This window comes from Mirounga leonina, unplaced genomic scaffold (genome assembly GCF_011800145.1).
Source record: "Mirounga leonina isolate KUSES-001 unplaced genomic scaffold, KU_Mleo_1.0 Mir_153, whole genome shotgun sequence".
NCBI classification, from domain to species: domain Eukaryota; kingdom Metazoa; phylum Chordata; class Mammalia; order Carnivora; family Phocidae; genus Mirounga; species Mirounga leonina.
In genome coordinates, this window is record NW_023270387.1 from 36564436 (window position 1) to 36583230 (window position 18795).

Below are 18795 nucleotides of genomic sequence, written 5' to 3' on the forward strand. Positions count from 1 at the left end.
AACCTGCATCCTTTCTAACCTTGCTGCTTGCTCCCATCCACAGTGGAGCCTTCTCCCACCTCTGGAGGCTCCAGCTCTGCCCACCCAACGGGAGGGTGTGATTTGCAACACCCCACATCTCAAAATGGTTTTACTGGCTTTTTAATGGCATTTCCTCATGAATCCTCTGTGCAGTAATTCAGCATTCAGATCCTTAGGGTACAGATTAGAACACAAAGGAAGCCTAGAAAGGTTATGACTTGCCTTCCTTGTCAGAATGTGAGCTGGTGGCAAAGCCTCCTGACAGTTCCTTCTCCCTCCCCTCCTTCCCGTCTCAACAGGTTGAAATATGCCCAACCCTGGGATGGAAATGTGGCTTGGGTGGGAAGGCTGAACGAAGGAAAAGGGAGGAAAAAGGAAGGAAAAGTGAAGCCACCAGAGCACAGAAGACATCCTACAAAGGGCCGGGTGATTCTTGAAAAGGAAATGTCTAAGAGGGGCGACCAAGGTGAGTCTTTTGATGAAGATTGCTGGGAGAAGTAATCTGGAAACATCATGGTGGAAGTAGCTCAGGTGTCCTGGCTAACTACTCAGACATCAGAGTGTGAAATGAGGTCAACAGCAACTCTGGCCCCTGATGGTGCAAGGGTTGGTATGGTTCAAAGCACAAGATTCTTAACTCAAACATCTCTGGATTGAAACTCTAGCCATTAAATGTCACTCACCATGACATATTCATATAACCAAAGTATCTGCTGCTTTGATAATATCCACTTATGTGACAATGACAACCCACCCCACTTGGCCTCCTGATTTCTGAGTCTCTCCGCTAAGATGCCTCACACGCCCACAATCAGCCTGCCAGCCTCCATGTCCACAGTGCTTCTCCTCTCTTGCTGATGTTTTCCCCTTGCCCATGCAACTGTGCACAAAGTCCCAGAGAAGCTGATCCCAACTCCTGCCCGTCTTGAGCATGACGGGGTCCAGGCTAAGGCGTTGTGTCTGGAGGCTCCCACAGCCTCCAGTGTGCCAGGCTAACACTGATTTCCACCCCCAGCATTAGGCCCTACTTGGTCACCCAAGCCCCAGAGGAAGGCTCCTGGGATTGGAGTCTCATCAAGTCTGTCTTCAATAACATCTATTGGCTTTTATGTCTACCTGCCAACCAACGTATCAAAACTCAGTCCACAGGAACTTACTGGAGAATGCAATGAAATGCAGGAGACTTGCCAAGAAGAAAACATCTATGGATCTCCATGTATTTATTTAACAAATATTTATTTATTTATGTTTTATTTTTTTTTAAGATTTTATTTATTTGAGAGAGAGAGCATGAGTGGGGTGAGGGGCAGAGGGAGAAGCAGACTCCACACTGAGCAGGGAACCCAATGCGGGGTTTGATCCAGGACCCTGGGATCATGACCTGAGCTGAAGGCAGATGCTTAACTGACTGAGCCACCCAGGTGCCCCTTAACAAATATTTATTTAATAACAACTGCATTGCAGCCCTGAAGGCCATGTTACCCCAATGAATCAAAAGTTAGACAGGTATATTTCAATTTTTTTTAATCTAAATTCAATTAGCCAACATATAGTACACCATTAGTTTTAGATATAGAGTTCAATAATTCATCAGTTGCGTATAACACCCAGGGCTCATCACATCACATGCCCTCTTTAATGCCCATCACTCAGTTACCCCATCCCCCCAACCCACCTCCCCTCCAGCAACTTTCAATTGGTTTCCTAGAGTTAAGAGTCTCTCATGGTTTGTCTCCCCCTCTGTTGACTTCCCATTCAGTTTTCCCTCCCTTCCCCTAGATTTCAATTTTTTCTCCACCTCAGCACGTCTAGTGGCTGTCCCAAACATTCCTACATGCAGTATTGGTTCGTTGTGGACGCAGTGATTCTCTGCTGGATAAATGCTCTCTCTAAGAGAAAGGGGAAGGTACACACTGATTTGAAGATACCTCCTAGACAATTCTAACAAGAAGGGATGCCCCTTCTCTGGCTGAACAGTCCCCTTTCACCCTCAGAAGATTAAGAATCACATTTCCCAAAGTCAAAAGACCATTTTCAATGAGAGGCATGAAGCTCTCCATTCATAAATGAAAAATAATGCAAAACCAATGAGAACTGGGGCCTGGTCAACATCACAGAGTTCTTTCTTGCTATCGTTCTCCTTAGGAAAAACACATACAAACACCCGCCTCTTTCCGGTGAAGCAGGGATTCCAGAAGCATATGCGAGCACCTAAGCTCAGCCCTAAGCAGCGCGTGTAGCATACCAAGGTCCTCGCAGAGAGAAATGGCTGAAAGAGTGAAAGAGGCACACGCGATGCCACAGATCGCTGCCCCAGCCCACACATCGCTTTAGATGACTCTCCGTGTTCACCGGAGGTTGACTGTGGTCATTAGTTCCCTGTACTCTGAGATCATCCAACAGAGAGCTTCAGTATTTGGTGTGGTTCACCGGGAATAGCATTTCACCTTGGGGCACCTGGGTGGCTCAGTCGGTTAAGCGTCTGCCTTTGGCTCAGGTCATGATCTCAGGGTCTCGAGATCGAGCCCTGCATCTGGCTCCACGCTCAGTGGGGAGTCTGCTTGAGATTCCCTCTCTCCCTCTGCCCCTCCCGCTGCTCGCATGTGCACTCTAAGTAAAATAAATAATCTGAAAAAAAAAAAATTTTCACCTTCCCATCCCACAACATAAAGCTCATGGAGAGTGATCAGAAAGGAGGGTGATGACATGGCCCCAGTATTAAATGAATAGTGGGCATAACCTGAGTGATGACACAGAAAGCCAGACCTTGAGAAAGGAGAAAACACAGTCTCCTTCTCTGACCTTTTTTGGTGTCTGACCTCATGTACCATGACATGATAAAACAGCTCTCCCCTGTGCCAGGGTCTCACCACTCAAAGCTAGACCATGGTAGGTCTTCTTATTTTTTAGGAAGAATAAAATTCAAATTTCCCTTAAATTCTTATATACATTTCAGGTTGCCTTTGCTACTGTGCTGATGGTGTGCTGGCTGGAAGTCAGTTGTAGAGAAGGATGGGGTGGACATGATTCTATCAGCCCACCCCAAATTTAAAGTCTGCTGGGGAAGGAGAGCAGACTTTAGAATTAGGCAGATGTGCACTTAACCCTAACTCGGCCACTCTCTAGCTGATGACCTTCACCAGTTTGTTTCACTTCTGCATAACTCTCTTGTCGACATCTACTTTACAAGGTTGTCAAAGGGAAGTAGAAATAATATATGTAACATTATCTGGCACAGGTAAGAAGTCCTCGTATCTTAGTAGTTAAAGGAGAAGGAGTGGTGACAATTGTCATCACTGTGAGCCTTGTCGGGGAGACTAGGTCTAGGCAGAGGGAAGGACCAAGTTCACCCTTAGATTTCCCACACTACCTCTTGGACCGGGAGGGAAATTATTCACCCAGGATTATACAGTCAGAGTTCTACAGTGGAGATTTGAATTCAGGGCTGTCTGAGTCCAGAGCAAGTAGTGGAGGTTTCCAAGCAAAGAAAACATCAAGGTAAAGGCATAGCATAGAAGGACAGTAGGGATGATGATTAGATGAGCTCTGGAGTCAGACAGGCCTGTGTTTAAGTCCCCACTCTGCCATTTACCAGTTGTATAGCTTAATGCCTCTAAAACCTCAGTATCTTCACCCCAAAAATCAGCGTATTGACTGTCAGGGACTGAATGTATGTTCCCCTCCAAACCCTCCTGTTGCAGCCCAGACCACCAGTGGTTCTGTGTTTGGAGGGAGGAAGTTAATGAAGGTTAGGTGAGGTCATAAGGGTGGGGCCCTGATCTGCTAGGATTAGTGTCCTCGTAAGAAGAGACATCAGAGAGCTCTTGGTCTCTATCTCTGTCTCTCTCTCACACACACACACATTCTCTCTGTCTCTGTCTCTGTCCCTCTCTTCTCCCACCACGTGAAAACAGTGAGACAGCAGCTGCCTACAAGCCAAGAGGAGAAGACTCAAAACGAAACCTACCTGGGGAGCACCTTGATCTTGGACTTTCCAGCCTCCAGCGCTGTGAGAAATCAGTTTCTGTTGTCAAAGCCACCCCGTGGGTGGTATTTTGTTGTTGTTTTTTTTTAAGATTTTATTTATTTATTTGACAGAGAGAAACACAGTGAGAGAGGGAATACAAGCAGGGGGAGTGGGAGAGGGAGAAGCAGGCTCCCCGCAGAGCAGGGAGCCCGATGCGGGACTCGATCCCAGGACCCTGGGATCATGACCTGAGCTGAAGGCAGTCGCTTAACCAACTGAGCCACCCAGGCGCCCAGTGGGTGGTATTTTGTTACAGCAGCCCACGCAAACGAATACACTGGGTCCTGACTGGAAGGCCTAGGCCGTTGAACCTGGGCCAGTGCATCACACCGCGGCCAGAGGCAGGAGAGTCGTAACTGTGGTCCAGGAGAGAAGTGACAGGTCAAAGCCGAAGGGCTCTGTAGGACCTGCAGTGGGAAACCAGGACAAGGAGACAGATGGTGGGACGAGGAGGCCTGAGCCAGGGAGCAGCATTGGAAGCAGATGGGCAGGGGGTGGTTTGCTGCGAACCATTCAACCCAGAGGCTGCGGCCCCCTCGGGTATGGAGGGCTCCATCTCCACGTGTGCCCGCGGTGCGGGGCGGCCAAGGCTGACCGCTTAAGGGCAGCCAGCAGGACCGGGCAGGGGAGAATCAGCTCGCAGCGGTGCTGGTGGGAGCAGCGGCGTCCACATGTCAGGGGCACACAGTTCACAGCCCACATCATCAGGAATGAGCCGTGGGCGCCAGAAAGCTCTGGCCTTGGAGATGAGTGTCAGCTGCTCAGACAGGGAAACGGGACATTCGAGGATGGATGAAGGCAGGAGGCACGCTGGGGCCCAGCCAGAGAAGCCGATGAAGGGAAAGGAGGGATTGGGGAGAAGCCAGGCTGCTCGTTTCTGACCCGCTTCCCATTGATTGCTCCCTGCAGCCATGCAAAGGAGGATTCATTTACTTAGCCACTTACGGAGTAACTACCCTGTACTGGACACCCATCGAAGCGCTGCGGACACCACAATACAAAGACAGACATGAGATAGCGTATTTTTAAAGAGGAAATACAGACAATAAGCAGGCAGACCAAAAGAGAAGAACATTTCAGATGGGGGAAAGCACTATAAACTGAGCAGGGTAAGGTGAGGGGAAAAGGAGGGAATGGGGCAAGGAAGGCTTCTTTCGACAAGGTAGACAAGAAGGCTGTCTCAGAAGGGCACAGTTGAATTTAACCTGAATGACCAGAAGGACGCACCTCTAGACAGCCCTGGAGGGACATCCCAACATATGACAGAAGCTCCCTTCCCCCAAATTCCCCAAAGTCAGTGTCAGAAGGCAAAGCAGAAAGCAGCATCTCTGTGGCATTTCTTCCCTTAGATTCTCTCCCAGCCTGAATATCAGCGTGGACCATTTGCCTCTTCCCCCGGCCGCTCAGTGTAGATCGAGTACCCACCACGTACCAGCTACTGTGCTAGGCGCTGACACGTGACCGCAATCCAAGGGCAAGTCCGCGAATGCATCCAAACTGTAGACCAGAACAGGATTCGGTACTTAACGTGGCCTCCACTGAGATCAAAATTAAGCTAAGGAGAAGTATGTGCGTGTATGTGCGCGTGTGCACTGTGTGTGTTTACCCAGATAAACGTGTAGCTGGCAGCATGGGAGCCTGCAGACAAAAAGCAAAAGTCTCCATGTATATTTGGCCCAGGCGCGCATCAAGGAACTCTTCTTCCACACGCTCAGCCACCACAAGACTTGCCACATTCCGAGAAGCAAAGACGGGGTCTGAGATAGTCATCTTGCTGGGAGGTTCGTTCTGAGCTAAAAATACAGAAGAGGAAAACAATGATCTCAGCAAGGTAAAATTGCCAATAGGTGAACAAATGAAGCAGACAGAATGTGAACAGCAATTTGGCCGTCCTCCGGGGAAGGGGGCGAGCGCGCATGGCTAATGCCAGGGTGGCCCCAACAATAGCCAAAGCCCAGAAAAACTGGTGATCCGACGACTCCTGAGAGTGGGCACTCCTGGCCGCCCCGAAGCATTCTTGGGATGGGGCGCCAGGGGTGGGGGGATGAGAAGGGAGCAAGGTGACAAGCTGACAGGAAGGAGAATAAGGATGTCTTTTTTCCCACACCTTCAGGTATCCCCACGGATCCTACTTAACATTTTTTTTTTTTTTCCGGTGTGGATTTTATGCACGGATGGCAAGCAACGTGGAAGGAAGCAGGAAATTTCGTTTTTGTTTGGGCTTGGCCAGGACCTCAGGGCAGCCAGCTTGTTGCTTTATTTTAAGAAAGCAGCTGGATTTTAGCTGGGCGAGTATGTTTCGCACAGAGATGTTAAAGTGCCATCTTCCAGAATGGTTGGTCCAGAGAGGGATCGGGAGGGAGCTGGGGGACATGAGAGACCCAGCCCTGTCTCCATCACAGTCTGAATCTGTGAAAATAATCTGGTGACTCCTCGTCCCCCTGGGCGGTGGCGGGGGGGGGGGGGGGGGGGGAAGGGGGGGCGTCTTTGGCTCCCTCATCTGCCCGGCAAGGGCATTAGTACCTGGAACCCCCACATCTCACTGGGATTCCGAACCGCTCGGGTTACCAGGAAAAGCCACCCAGGTGCGGGGTTTCGGCTGCTTGGGGGTCTCTAGGATGCCCCCCTCAGAAAGCTCTTGGCTTGAGCCGGGAAAGAACACTACCACATTTTTCTTGGCTTTTTATAGGGTGTTGATCCAAGGATCTGTTTTTACATTTGAATGCTGCAGTCAACTGCAGCATAATAGATTGCAGACCTTTGTGAGAAACCACTGCGAGGGCTTCAGCGGGGAACTGTGGGCGGCTGCCGGGAACTGCACAGTCAGCAGGTTGGAACTGGGCACTTGTCCATGTTTTCCTTATTTTTAAAGGAGTCACTGACCTTCCACAGGCCTGTATCAAAGTAGGGCGAACGAAACGCCGCCCGACGCGGCGGGACGGGGAGAGAGCTCTTTCAGGGGCTGCGAAGGGCTTCATTTGGTCTATTGAGCGTCATGGAAATTCGGAGTGGGACTTAGAAGCCTCCCTGGCTCCGGGCCAGGTGGAAAGGTTTGGAGAAAAAGCGGAGCCTCCCGCGGGGAGCGAGCGAGCGGGGTGGGAAAGCAGCTGTGCTGGTGCAGCCCCCGGGGGGACGCGAGGAGCCCACGTTGCCCCTCGTGCCAAAGCGCATTCAGAAGCCCCCGCGAGAGTTCGGATGAACGGGACAGCCGTGTCACATGCCCCGGGAGCATGCTGGGAACTTGTAGAAAGTTCTTCTCACTAGGCGTGGTCCCACCCAGCACGCCATTCATTCCTGTAGGCCTTCATTCATTCATTCTGCAAACCGTCCCTCAGGGCCTCCTGTGCTTGAGACACCGAGACTGCGGGGATGACCGTCTCTGCCGCTCTTCTCTGAGAAGACCTTCTAGAAAAGAAACCACTGTGCCAGGAAGCCAGGCCAGAGTGGCCGTGGGAGGATTAGGAGGAGACCTGCCTCGGATGTCCCCCACATCTGCCATCTCCAGGGGACCTCCATTCATTGCAGCCGTCACCACGGGAATTCCTGGTCACCCTGTACTGGGCAGAAGACTTCGTCCCTCCGCACGATGGGCTGCAGAATCCAAGTGAGGCCAGGTTCAGACACTCACTCCCCCTCACGTGCAAAGGCTAAGGGAGAGGTAGTGTCTCTCTCCCCATCCCCCCACAACTGTTGGGGTCGAGCTTGCATTTTAATTTTAAGGAGAATTATCACCACCACAACTAAAGGCACTGCTCCTTAGCCCCAGCTTCTAGGCCTGAGCTAGAAGGATAGGCTGTGTCTGGGAGCTGCAGAGGGCCTTCCTCGAAACACAGATGTCACTCTGGGTAGGCAGGCTGCCCGCTCTGGGCTTTAGGCTGTTCTGGAACTAAAAGGGGGTTGGAAACCATCTGGCAGGAGAGAAAACAGAAAGTGTGGCGGGCAGCCACCCGAGGCTTCTCTCCTGCCCTCCTCTTCCCTGGGCTGGCCTTCCTAAACGCCCAGCAAGCGTGGACTTGTTTTCTGCTAAGCTCTCGGGTTTAGGTGAATGTGTGTGTATGCGTGTGTGTGTGTGTGTGTGTGTTTACAGCCTACAGAGAAACAGCACATGGGGAAGCGTGTGAGAGATAAAGCGATCAGAGAAAAGATGCCAAGCAAGGAGTCGAGAGCTGCCTCTGGCCGGTCTCCAGAGCCACTGTGATTTTTGTGGTCGATAATCACAGTACTGTGCTTGAATATGAAGAGTATCTTCAGAGCTGGGGCCGGGGAGGAGCCTGACTCCCTGGAAAGGCGTATTACCACCAGGCGAACGGGATAGTAATTAATCATTGGGGTGAACTTGAGCCCCTTGGGATGCGCCTCCAACTGAATAATGGTATCTTTATTTTGGGAAACTCTGAAACTGAGATGCTCTTCCCAACATGATTCCCATCACCGCCGCCTTCCCTAGCGCAAATGAAACTTCTGGAGTAAAGCCTAGTGACTGTATTGTCATGTTTTCAACTTTAGAGTTTTATTCTCCAGACTTCCAGATCTTGTTAGCTCTGATGAATCCATTCTGGCGGAGACACATCGTAATAATTCCAAACTTCAGACAACTGAAGTTATGAGTTTTTATGTACACCAATATAAATATATATTTTTTTCTTCCAGCTGCTGTACCTTTCTTATTATTAGGATCGAGTTAACAAACAATTCCCATGAAAAGGAAATCTATTCTTTTCTATGTATGCTAACTTAGACATGGGTATGAAAGTTAGCTTTATGCTATCTGTGAAGAAAGGTTTGCTAAGTATAAATGAGGACAATCAACCAAATCCCAGTCCGCTTTTCTTTAGCCTACTTGAAGAAATACATATTTGAAGAACTGCAGCAGTACCCATTTACATGTAAACATTTTTTTATGCTACTTACAAATGATTCTTATTTTTTTCTTCAGAGCTGATCCTCAGAGAACCTGTAGTCGATAACACTTTGCTTAACCACATCTTCATTACCCTATACCCAATTTGAAATTGATAAAAATGCTTTGCTTCCCATATATTTCCCCCAAAGTTAATTTGATTTAATAATGTCATTATATGGTAGAGTTTCTTTATAATCTGATACTGCTAAATGGACGGGTGGATAGATGGATAGATGAATCTGGAATAAAATCTGACTTATGTCCCTGTTTCCCGCAGATATAGGCCTCCGGGTTTCAGGAGACTCCCTGGGACCTAGAAAGCATGTCCGTTCCTCTCACGAATTCTTTGCCATCCAAGACACACTTCTACCCCTGACCGAATAACACAACTTACCAACGCCAGACCTGCGCCAGGGGCCTCGAGGCAGCGGCTTTCCCCTTTTGTGCCTACCTTAGCTAGTTGGCCAGTTACCCACTCAGATTTGGCTCTGCTTTGGGTTCAACCTTCAGGATCTGAAATGAACAAATTGGCCTGCAGACTGGAACGTGATTTGAGTGACAACCAACCCAGCATGGCTTTGAGACCCTGATCTTGTCCCGCAGATTTTGGTAAATAGTGCTCCCACCTTGCTCCCCACATACCAGCCTTCTCTCCCCCTCCCCACACCCCTCCCCGTCCCCTTCCCAAGTCCGGACTTGGTGGGGGGAGGGGGCTTTGGCATGGGGAGGGGAGACAAGATTAGATAGTCTTCTGACAAAGTCTCTCAGGAATGCTTCATCTCTGATGTAGGTAAACTCCTACTAGCTGCTAACTATCTGGTCTCAAATCTAGATAGCTTTGGATTCAGCACAGCTTCACTTCCTAAAGACGTAATTAATGTTATTTAAGGAAGCCTGGTACTCTGCCCCTTGGTTGTGAACCTTCCGCTCCAGGGTAAAATGATCGATGGCTTCCTACTAAAATCTTCCTCTGGTCCTCATCTCTTATTTTCCCTTTCAAATAGGAGCATTTCTTTTATTTAGCGAAGAGAGCTTCTTTATTTTTTCCCCTCAGCTGTTCAAAGTACCCAAACATTCTCCATGAATCTAATTTTGCCTTTAATCTCTAACACTGCCCAAATTTTCCAAAGTTTTCTCTCAAAAATATTTTTTTACATTTTGTTTACAAAATATAGGACAAATTAAAAACAAGCACCCCAGGTCTATCATTTGTTACTATAAAATATGAAATAAGTACAACATAAATCATGTTTGTATGTGTAAAATACGAGGCAAAGCCTCTGCTCCTTCCATAGGTCCAGGTGACCTCCCAGACGTAAGTCCTGATAAAGGTTTAGCGCCTTTCCTTCCAGACTTTTCCTGGGCTTATACAAACACGCTTAAACATTTTCAGGCCAAACATCAAGCTTTCCTTGATTCTGTTTTGCTCCTCACCACATACGAACGACTAGGAAATTCTGATGACTCTACCCTCAACACCATCCAAAATCCATGGCACTCACTTCTTCCCACCTGCCCCACCATGCTCGACGCATGCCGTCATCATTTCTCGCTGGTTGACTGGGTAAGTCTCTAAGTAGCCTCTTCATTCTCTCCCCTTCCCTCTAAACGTGTCGATGCTCTGGACACACACCAACTCTAGTTAAGCAGGAAGTGGATTATTGGCAATCTTGGGGAGTTCACAGAATTGATGAGAAGGGAGTCGACCTCACCTCAGAAATCAGCAGGAACCCAGAGAGGCTGAGAAGCCGCCGCAGTGACATCATGGTACCGTATGAGCTTGTTATGCTGCCCCGGCTGGACCTCCACACTTCCCCAGCATGGGACCCCTCGTGGCACTAGGCTCGGGGATCCCCTGGCCCCTGCGCTGGCCGCCTCTGCCACCGCTGGAATAAATCTGCCGCCTTGGCCCAGGTCTTTGTCCCACCGGAACTAGATTTGGAGTCCCTGGTGGAGCACCCATGCCCATTCCTTAGCATTCAGAACTGGTGGAGGGAGTCTCTGGGCTATTCAGCTTCTGGAGGGGGGGATGGGGAAAGTCTCCCACCAAGACCCACGTGGTGGGGGAATCTCCCAAACAAAATGGGGGCTCAGAGACTTGTCAGCTGAACAACAATAGCAGCACTACAAACACTTACATTCCATTTCCCACATAACAGATGGAGGAAGGTTTTCATATTTAAATTCATCGGGCTATTCTTCTGTTTTAAGCCTTCCAATGGCTTCCCATTGCCCTTAGAAGACAGTCTCAACCACTGGCCCCCCATAGTAGATGCACTGGTGGAAGACCCCAGAACCGTCACCAGGGAGTCAAATGGGATCCACACCAAAGTCAGGCGCGTGAGCTTAATAGTCCTCGATGTCAGCAGAGCCGCATGCCCTTCCCACGTGCCTCTGCAGGTAAGTGCGTCTGGGCCCTGTTGCTGTTCAGTGGCTTAGTTCGAAGCATGGTAAAACCCCGATGTAATAAGCTAATTTCAATTCTCTAGTTTATCACGTGCGTACAATGTGCCCTGCACAGGTCCAGGAATGAATGACCATCTTCAGACAAATCAGTAATATTTACAGAGTGGTTCACCATCGACAGCATGCTTTCATATACTTTAAACCATCTGATTCTCAAAATGCTCCTGTGAAGAGGTAGGATAGATATCATTACCTCATTTGAACAGGTAAGAAAACTCAGTCTCGGAGGTGGAGAACGCCCTCCTCAAGCACAGCAGGTGTAAGGGGAGTGTGGTTATCTAGATGAAAACCTATCCCTTCTTAACCCTTATTAATGTCCCTTACAACCAGTGAATTCACCAGGCATTCTAAGTAATCAAGGTTTTATTGGTGGGTGTGAGGAGGTGAATAAGCAAAGTCATGGGATCCCAAATCCGAGGCAGGAAGGGGTAAAATGAGGGGAGCTAGGTTACTGGTGGGTTTGGGAGTAGCCAACTCCAATGGACATACCCAGGCAGGTTCCAGGGCCGAGAGCAGACCACACACTGGGCCACACCCCACCTACCACCCTCCCGCACACACCACCATTCACGGTAGGTGGAATAAATGAAAATGGCCACTGGGGACAGCCTCAAGGAGGAAATTAAATATCAAAGAGACTGAGGGAAGGAGGTGGGGCAGGAGGCCTTACGAAACTGGCTGGCTGGGCCCTGTATCTCCAGGCCTCTCCTAGGGACAGACACCGCAAGTGGGGGTAGGCATTAGCAGAAGGTAGGTGTTGCCTGGCAGGACTGGGGCTGTCATCTCTACCAAGACTCAAGAGAGAAGCTGCCCTAGGTCCAGTCTTGCTGCTTGGAGAACTTTTTTATAGAAGCAAGACAATCACAGCTCCCACACCCTTCAGTTTCTCAGAGAGTAAATCTCCTGGCTGAGGCACCTTCTCTTCAATGTTGGGTTTCCCCCAAGGTGGCAGCCCATGGATCCTTGCTCCAGGGCGTGACATTTAGTGCCTCTGTCCCCTCCTTCGCCGTTGCCCTCCGTTCTACCACGTCGGCCAAGCCTGGCCTCAGACAAGAGCCCAAGTGTCTCAGGACCAAATGTAAATCACCAGTACAATGCCTCTTTGTAGTCTGTTCACACCTTTCATCCTGAAGTTTCAAAGTGCAGTGCAAATGTTAACTTGTCCTCAGACACCTCAGGAGAGGCAGGGAGGTGGCAAATGCTACTACCATCTCCTGCTTTATAGAAGTCAGCCACGCTCCAAGCCATGAACCATCTTGCTGGAGGCCTCCTGGTGAATAATTGGATGTCCTGGGGACCTACATCTAGTCACTAACTATATAATGTCACTGCCAACAGACCACAAATATCAGCCCTCTAACTGATAACTATTTTCTTCCCTCGCTTTCTTCTTTCTCTCTTCCTTTGGAGGCTGAGCTCTCCTAGAGCTTTGTAGGTAAGTCGTGCAAATTGGCACAGGCACCATCTTCAGTTGCCCTTCCAGAGGTTAGATTTAACCAGCTCCTTTGCTGTGTGTTTGGCATAGATGAAATAAGGAAACAGGGAAATGGTTTTGGTTACGTCCCTGTGTTATGAGAGCAGATAGTCAATCACAGCATCCACACTCCATGCGGCCCCCTTCTAGGGGATTCGCCCCCTCTGGCTGAGAAGAGCAGCTCTGATTGTAACTGAAATGGGTGACCATCTTCTGTCACACATCACTGTACTCCCATCGAAGATACACCTGGTGGAACCAGGGACTCAAGTAGTCCAGAGGTTTGCCTGTGACTTAAACAGGGGACTGGAAACAAAGCTCTATTCAAACAGGGAATTTAGGGGTGCCTAGCTGGCTCAGTCGGTTAAGCATCTGCCTTCAGCACAGGTCATGATCTCATGGTCCTGGGTTCGAGCCCTGCGTCAGGCTTCCTGCTCGGTAGGGAGTCTGCTTCTCCCTCTCTCTCTGTCTCCTGCTCATGCTCTCTCTCTCTCTCAAATAAATAAATAAAATCTTAAAAAAAAATAAAATAAACAGGGAATTTAATGGTGGCGGGGGAGGGTTTGGGGATGGCGAGCTTCCATTAGGGGCTCAAACAAAGAAAAGTGGGCAGGCGTAGGGTGAAAAGATACCGGGTGAGTAGTAAATCAGATCAATGGCAGAGAACTAAAGAATCCAGAACTTAAGCTACCATGTGAGTAACAGTTTCAAGGACTCTTTGGAACTTCTATAGATTCTGAACAGCCTTGAAGTTGTGGTGTCTGTGAGTCTAAGCCATGCCATGGTCACATTCTTCTTTATACATTCCTAACTCCTTTATTGTTCTTCTTTATAATATGCCCCCATTCTTAGCCTGAGATCAGAAATACCCAACTAAGGATTTCATTTAAGTTCTGTGCTTATATGCCTAAGTCAATATAAAGTTGAGCCAGCTACTTGTTTTTTATGCCTCAAAGCTTTCATCAGCAAAATAGGGATAATTATTTCTTAGGCCAGGCCTACAGAGTTGATTGGACTTCATAAATATCTAGTTGATTTGAAGTGAGGTTTTTCTCGCCATTATAACATCTAATCACTAAGCCATCACTGAATGTCTACCTGATTTGATTATTTAGAAATCTGAAGTTATGACTGGCCTTCTCAAGCCTGTCACATAGTCATCTTAAGAATGAGATAATGTTGGGGGTGCCTGGTGGTTCAGTCAGTTAAGCATCTGCCTTTGGCTCAGGTCATGATCCCGGGGTCCTGGGATTGAGCCCCATGTCAAGCTCCCTGCTCAATGGGGAACCTACTTCTCCCTCTCCCTCTGCTGTTCTTCTGCTTGTTTTCTCTCTCTCTTTGTCAAATAAATAAATAAAATCTTAAAAAAAAAAAAAAAGAATGGGATAATGTTAGCTTTGCCACCCAGAAATTCTGACCAATCCCTAAGTGGCGGACCAGTAAACATACTAATGCTGACTGTCCCATAATCCCAGTTTCTTCAAATACTGGGATTTCACCTGTGAGAGAGATTAGATTATAGAAGACACCAGTTACTGTCTGAATGGTACAAATAAATCTCATCTAAGAGAGAGAGAAATTCAAATGGACACTGTGGGCTCAGGAGGAAAAAAAATACAACACACATAAAACATTTTTGAGAAATGAGATCATTGATATTTTGATCAGTCAACCTTAGCTATTAAGTACCTCCATCTCTGCCAAGCTAATTACCTGCAAATGAAGAGCCAGCCCTAGCCAAGAGCGGTGTCACCAGCATCCAGCTCTGCAATCACATTATGGAAAGGAAAAACCCAGAAAGGAAGCGAGAGCAGGGCAAAGCCTGAAGAAAGGAAAATCGCTAAGTGCAGGGCAGCACTCCCCTGAAGGATGCCTTGCCCTCAGCAGTTCCAGCACCCCTGTGGCCTGAGGGGAAGCTGCAGGCGGAGGAGGGGCCCAGCTGTCAAATGAGCTTGTCACCTGCTTTCTCGGCACCCAGCCCCTGTCAGCCATTCCCTCAGATGGCTGGTGGGATGGCTCCTCCGGAACTTCCCTTGGCCACCCCCCACTCTGATAGGCATCCGTCCTAGGCTCTGTTCCCCGTTTCAGGAGTAACTTCCAGGGACCCACAAGCTCTGCTAAGATTCTAAAGCTGCCACTCATTGGTAAGAGGAGTGAAGTGGCTTTGGGGGGCAAGAGGAGCAACAACTGGCTTTCTGGGGGGCTCGGTGGCCAAGGCATTTTACTTAGGCAGGAATTTGGGGAGGCAAGTCCATGTGAGTTTCTTTTCCCAAAGTATATGAAGGAGAGGGGAAATTCTTGCATCCCATCCTGAACCGCAAAGACCGTTTTTGTTAGAGCTAGAGTAGATCTAGGTTTGGAGGAGCCTGAATTTTATATCATTTGAGGAGAGTTCCTCTTTTAAAAAAAGAATACAAAATTAAGTACAGGATCTCCTTTAAAAAGCCACGAAGCTTAAGTTTCATTAGCATCATGGAAAATCTGCCTCTACTTAGAAGTACATTTGTTTTCTGTCATTCTGTCTCTCTCTCACTTTATTTCTCCCTGTCTGTCTCCACCACTGCAGGTGCATTTTCCCTGGCAGTAGCTGAAACAAGGCAGGTTATGTGAATATTCACTTGTGTTTTCTGGAATGTTCTTAGCATCTCTCCCTCGGAGAGTCTCCGGTAGCACAATGAAACCTTTTTGGCACTGAGAGATGGACTCGAGGCAGAGAAACGAATCCCCCTCAGAATCTCCTCTACTTTGGGTATTCCTGCCCGCCTGGCTTTAGGACTCTGGGTTCTGAACTCGGGTCAGCTGTCAATTCACAGAGTCACGGTTATGGGTTGGATTATGTCCCTCCAAAATTCATATGTTGAAGTCTTAATCCCCTGTACCTCAGAAAGTGATTTTATTTGAAGAGAGAGTCTTGGCAGGGGCAATCAAGTTAAAGTGAGGTCATTAGGGTGGGCCCCCATCTAATATGACTGGTGTCCTTACAAAAAGGAGGATATTGGATGCTGACACACACATCGGGAAAATGCCATGTGAACTTGAAAGCAGAGATTGGGGTGACGTTCCTACAAGCCAGGGAAAGTCAAAGATGATCCACAAACCCCCAGAAGCTGGGTAGAGGTAGAGAACAGATTTCCCTCACAGCCCTCAGAAGAACCGACCCTGCCTACACCTCGATCTTGAACTTCTAACCTCCAGAACTGTGAAACTATAAATTTCTTTTGCTTAAGCCTCTTGCTCTGGGGTCCTCTGCTGGAGCAGCCCTCTTATCCTAGCACAGGAAAGCTCGGGTCCATCTCCCCTCTACACCATTTGCCACAGAATAAAGACCAAAAGACTGCTCTTCATCATCTGCCCCGCAAGGCAGCAACCAGAACAGACCTAGGAAAGGGCTTTTTTTCTGTACTATTTATCAAAAACAACTTATAACCAGAGGTTCTCTAAGCACTTTTGCTGAAAAGGCCTCTTTTATTCGCTTGATTGTATTACGAATGATTTCATTCCAGTCATCAGTCATCATATGAGAGAAAGGTTCGAGAAATTTTTCTTGAATGTACTCAGCCACTCTTGCAGTCCCAGGCTTTCATTCCAGGAGAGGCCAGCCTTTGTTCGTGAAATGTCAGCAAGCGTTTATTGAGCACTTACTAGAGCGCAGATGCTGGGCCAGGGCTGGGAGACAAAGCTTCCTTGGACAGAGACGGGCTTTCCAGGAACTGCAGTCTGGCGTGCACACAGATGTAGCAAAGAGCCACGGATACGGCACAGCGTGAGAAGTGCTACCGTGTGATGTGTGTAAAATACTGTGGAAGCTCGGAGTTGGGAGAATCCGTGAAGGACAGCTTTAATGGAGAGGACATTCCAGTTGGGCTTTGAAGGACGAGTTGAGAATTTGCTAGGCAGAGAAAGAGGGAGGCAGAAGGAAAACCATGGACAGTTTGGAGTAGGTTGACTAAACTAGTGTGACCTCCGCACAGTGGTCACCGGGCCCTCAACAAGTGCGTGTGGCAGGACGAGTGAGCAGGAGTGAGTAGGAGTCGGGGACCGAAACTCCAAAGTCAGAATCAGTCCTCTTGATGTTTTGTGTGTCCTGACGGTGCTGAGCAGCTCCAGGAAGCCTGACTTGGGTGTCAGTCAGATCACAGGGAAAGGTCTTGACAAGGCTCTTCTTGTCCTCCACTTGGGCCAATCCAAAAGGCAAAAGGCATGGAGCTAGGAGGAAGGTGGAAAGGAGCAGAAGAAGGGGGGGCAGTCCTCTTGGCATCCGGCCGCTGCTAAGTGCTAAGTGTTCGATTTTCACTTTGTGACTTGCTCCGACAGTTTCCTTTCTACTCTGCTTCGGGTTCTCGGATGACCAGAGACCTCTGCACTCGGCTCGAGGCAGCTGTGGGAGTCTTCCCGCTTTGGCCGCTTAACCTGGTCAAATCCACCCAGTCATTTACTCAGCAAACACTTCAGGCGTTGTGCTAGGCACCAGACGTGCCCCCAAAGCATCCAGGAGCGAATGTCACCCTTTCCCCCCACGAAGCCAGTTGTCAGGGCTGTGGCCAGGAGGCAAACAGCACACAGCTGGGAGGCCGAGCGACCTGGCTGCGCAACTTTTTAGCCGGGTGACCTGAGATACGTCCCTCGCTGTCTCTGATCTGTGGATTCCACATGTTTAAAATTAGGTTTGTGATTTTTTTTCACCCTCTGTGAAGATGGTAGAGTAAAATAGCGACTGTGAAAATCCTTTCTCGTCTGAGAAACCCTAGACAATTCTTATTTGTTACTGTGACCAGACCAGTTAGGTGAGTGGGAGCCTAAGTGTATTCATCAGACTCTCTCTATGGGAAGTCACAGGAAGCCAAGCCCAGCTCGCCACAGCAACAAAGGAGTTTATTGACTCGTTTACCTGGGAAGATCCTGCCAAAGCCCAGAGTCAAAGGAAGAGCCGTGGGATCTAAGGCCTCAGGGAACCAGAGATCTGGCACGCTCCTTGACGACCTTAGTGTCTACTTGTTTCTGCTTCTCCTCACACTGTGGCCTCCTCCTCTCCTGCCCAACACCTGCTTTCTTCTTATGGCAAGAAACCTGGACACTTGCAGCTCCAGCCTGGAGAGAGTAGGCGAGGGGGCAGGAGGGCAGTATGTTACCAGAGGGAGGTGAGTAGACACACGGGGGGACAACAGAGCCCCTGCTGCCACTGTCTTTTGCAATGTGACAACCACGTGCTCAGAGGACACAGTTGGTGGACCCGTTCTGTGCCAGACACTGTTCGAGATCTTGGGCAGGCAGGTCGGCTCCACGGCGCCCAGCTCTCCGGTGCGTTCACTCATGACCCAGGGACATCACACGAGGATGTGATCGCTACTCCAAACGAGCTTGTGGCTTTGCAGCAGGGAATGACACAGACGCAGTCCTTCTCTCCTTTCACAGAGAGGGAAAGAGAAACAGTCTGCACAAACCAGAAACAACCCAGTGTCTGCCAACTAATGAAAAAGTAAATAGAACGTGATGTATCCATACAATGAAACAGAATTTGGCACCAAAAAGGAAGGAAGTATTGATTCATGGTACAACACGGATGAGTGTCAGAAACATTACACAAAGTAAAAGGAGCTGGTCCGAAGACCACATAATGTATGATTCTATGTCTATGAAAGATCCAGAACAGGCACATCCACAGAGACAGGAAATAGAGTAGTGGTTTCCAAAAGCTGAACAGTGAAGTAGTCGGGAGAGGGGTGGGGCACTGCTCCACTTCTAATGGATATAAGGTTTCTTTTTGGGGTGCCGAAAATGTCCTAAAACTAGAGTATTGTGATGGTTACACAGTTCTGTAAATACACTAAAATCGATTGAATAATGTACTTTACACAGTTGCCTCTTACAGTATATACGGTATATCTCAATAAAGCTGTTTTAAGA

At 48.7% G+C, this 18795-nt stretch overlaps 1 long non-coding RNA gene across 4 annotated transcripts in view; it reads right to left on the reverse strand.

Annotated features, from left to right (window-relative positions):
* Window positions 1–1708: 1708 nt before the first annotated feature.
* LOC118013429 overlaps window positions 1709–18795 on the reverse strand; it is an 89545-nt gene continuing 72458 nt past the window's right edge. Inside the window, exons 3-5 of one of the 4 annotated variants that reach the window (XR_004680014.1) lie at window positions 7310–7453; window positions 5481–5841; window positions 1709–4455 (exon numbers count right to left, since the gene is read on the reverse strand). This is a non-coding gene — a long non-coding RNA (uncharacterized LOC118013429). The remainder of the gene's footprint in view (window positions 4456–5480; window positions 5842–7309; window positions 7454–18795) is intronic. The other 3 variants (XR_004680013.1, XR_004680012.1, XR_004680011.1) reach the window with 3 other exon arrangements.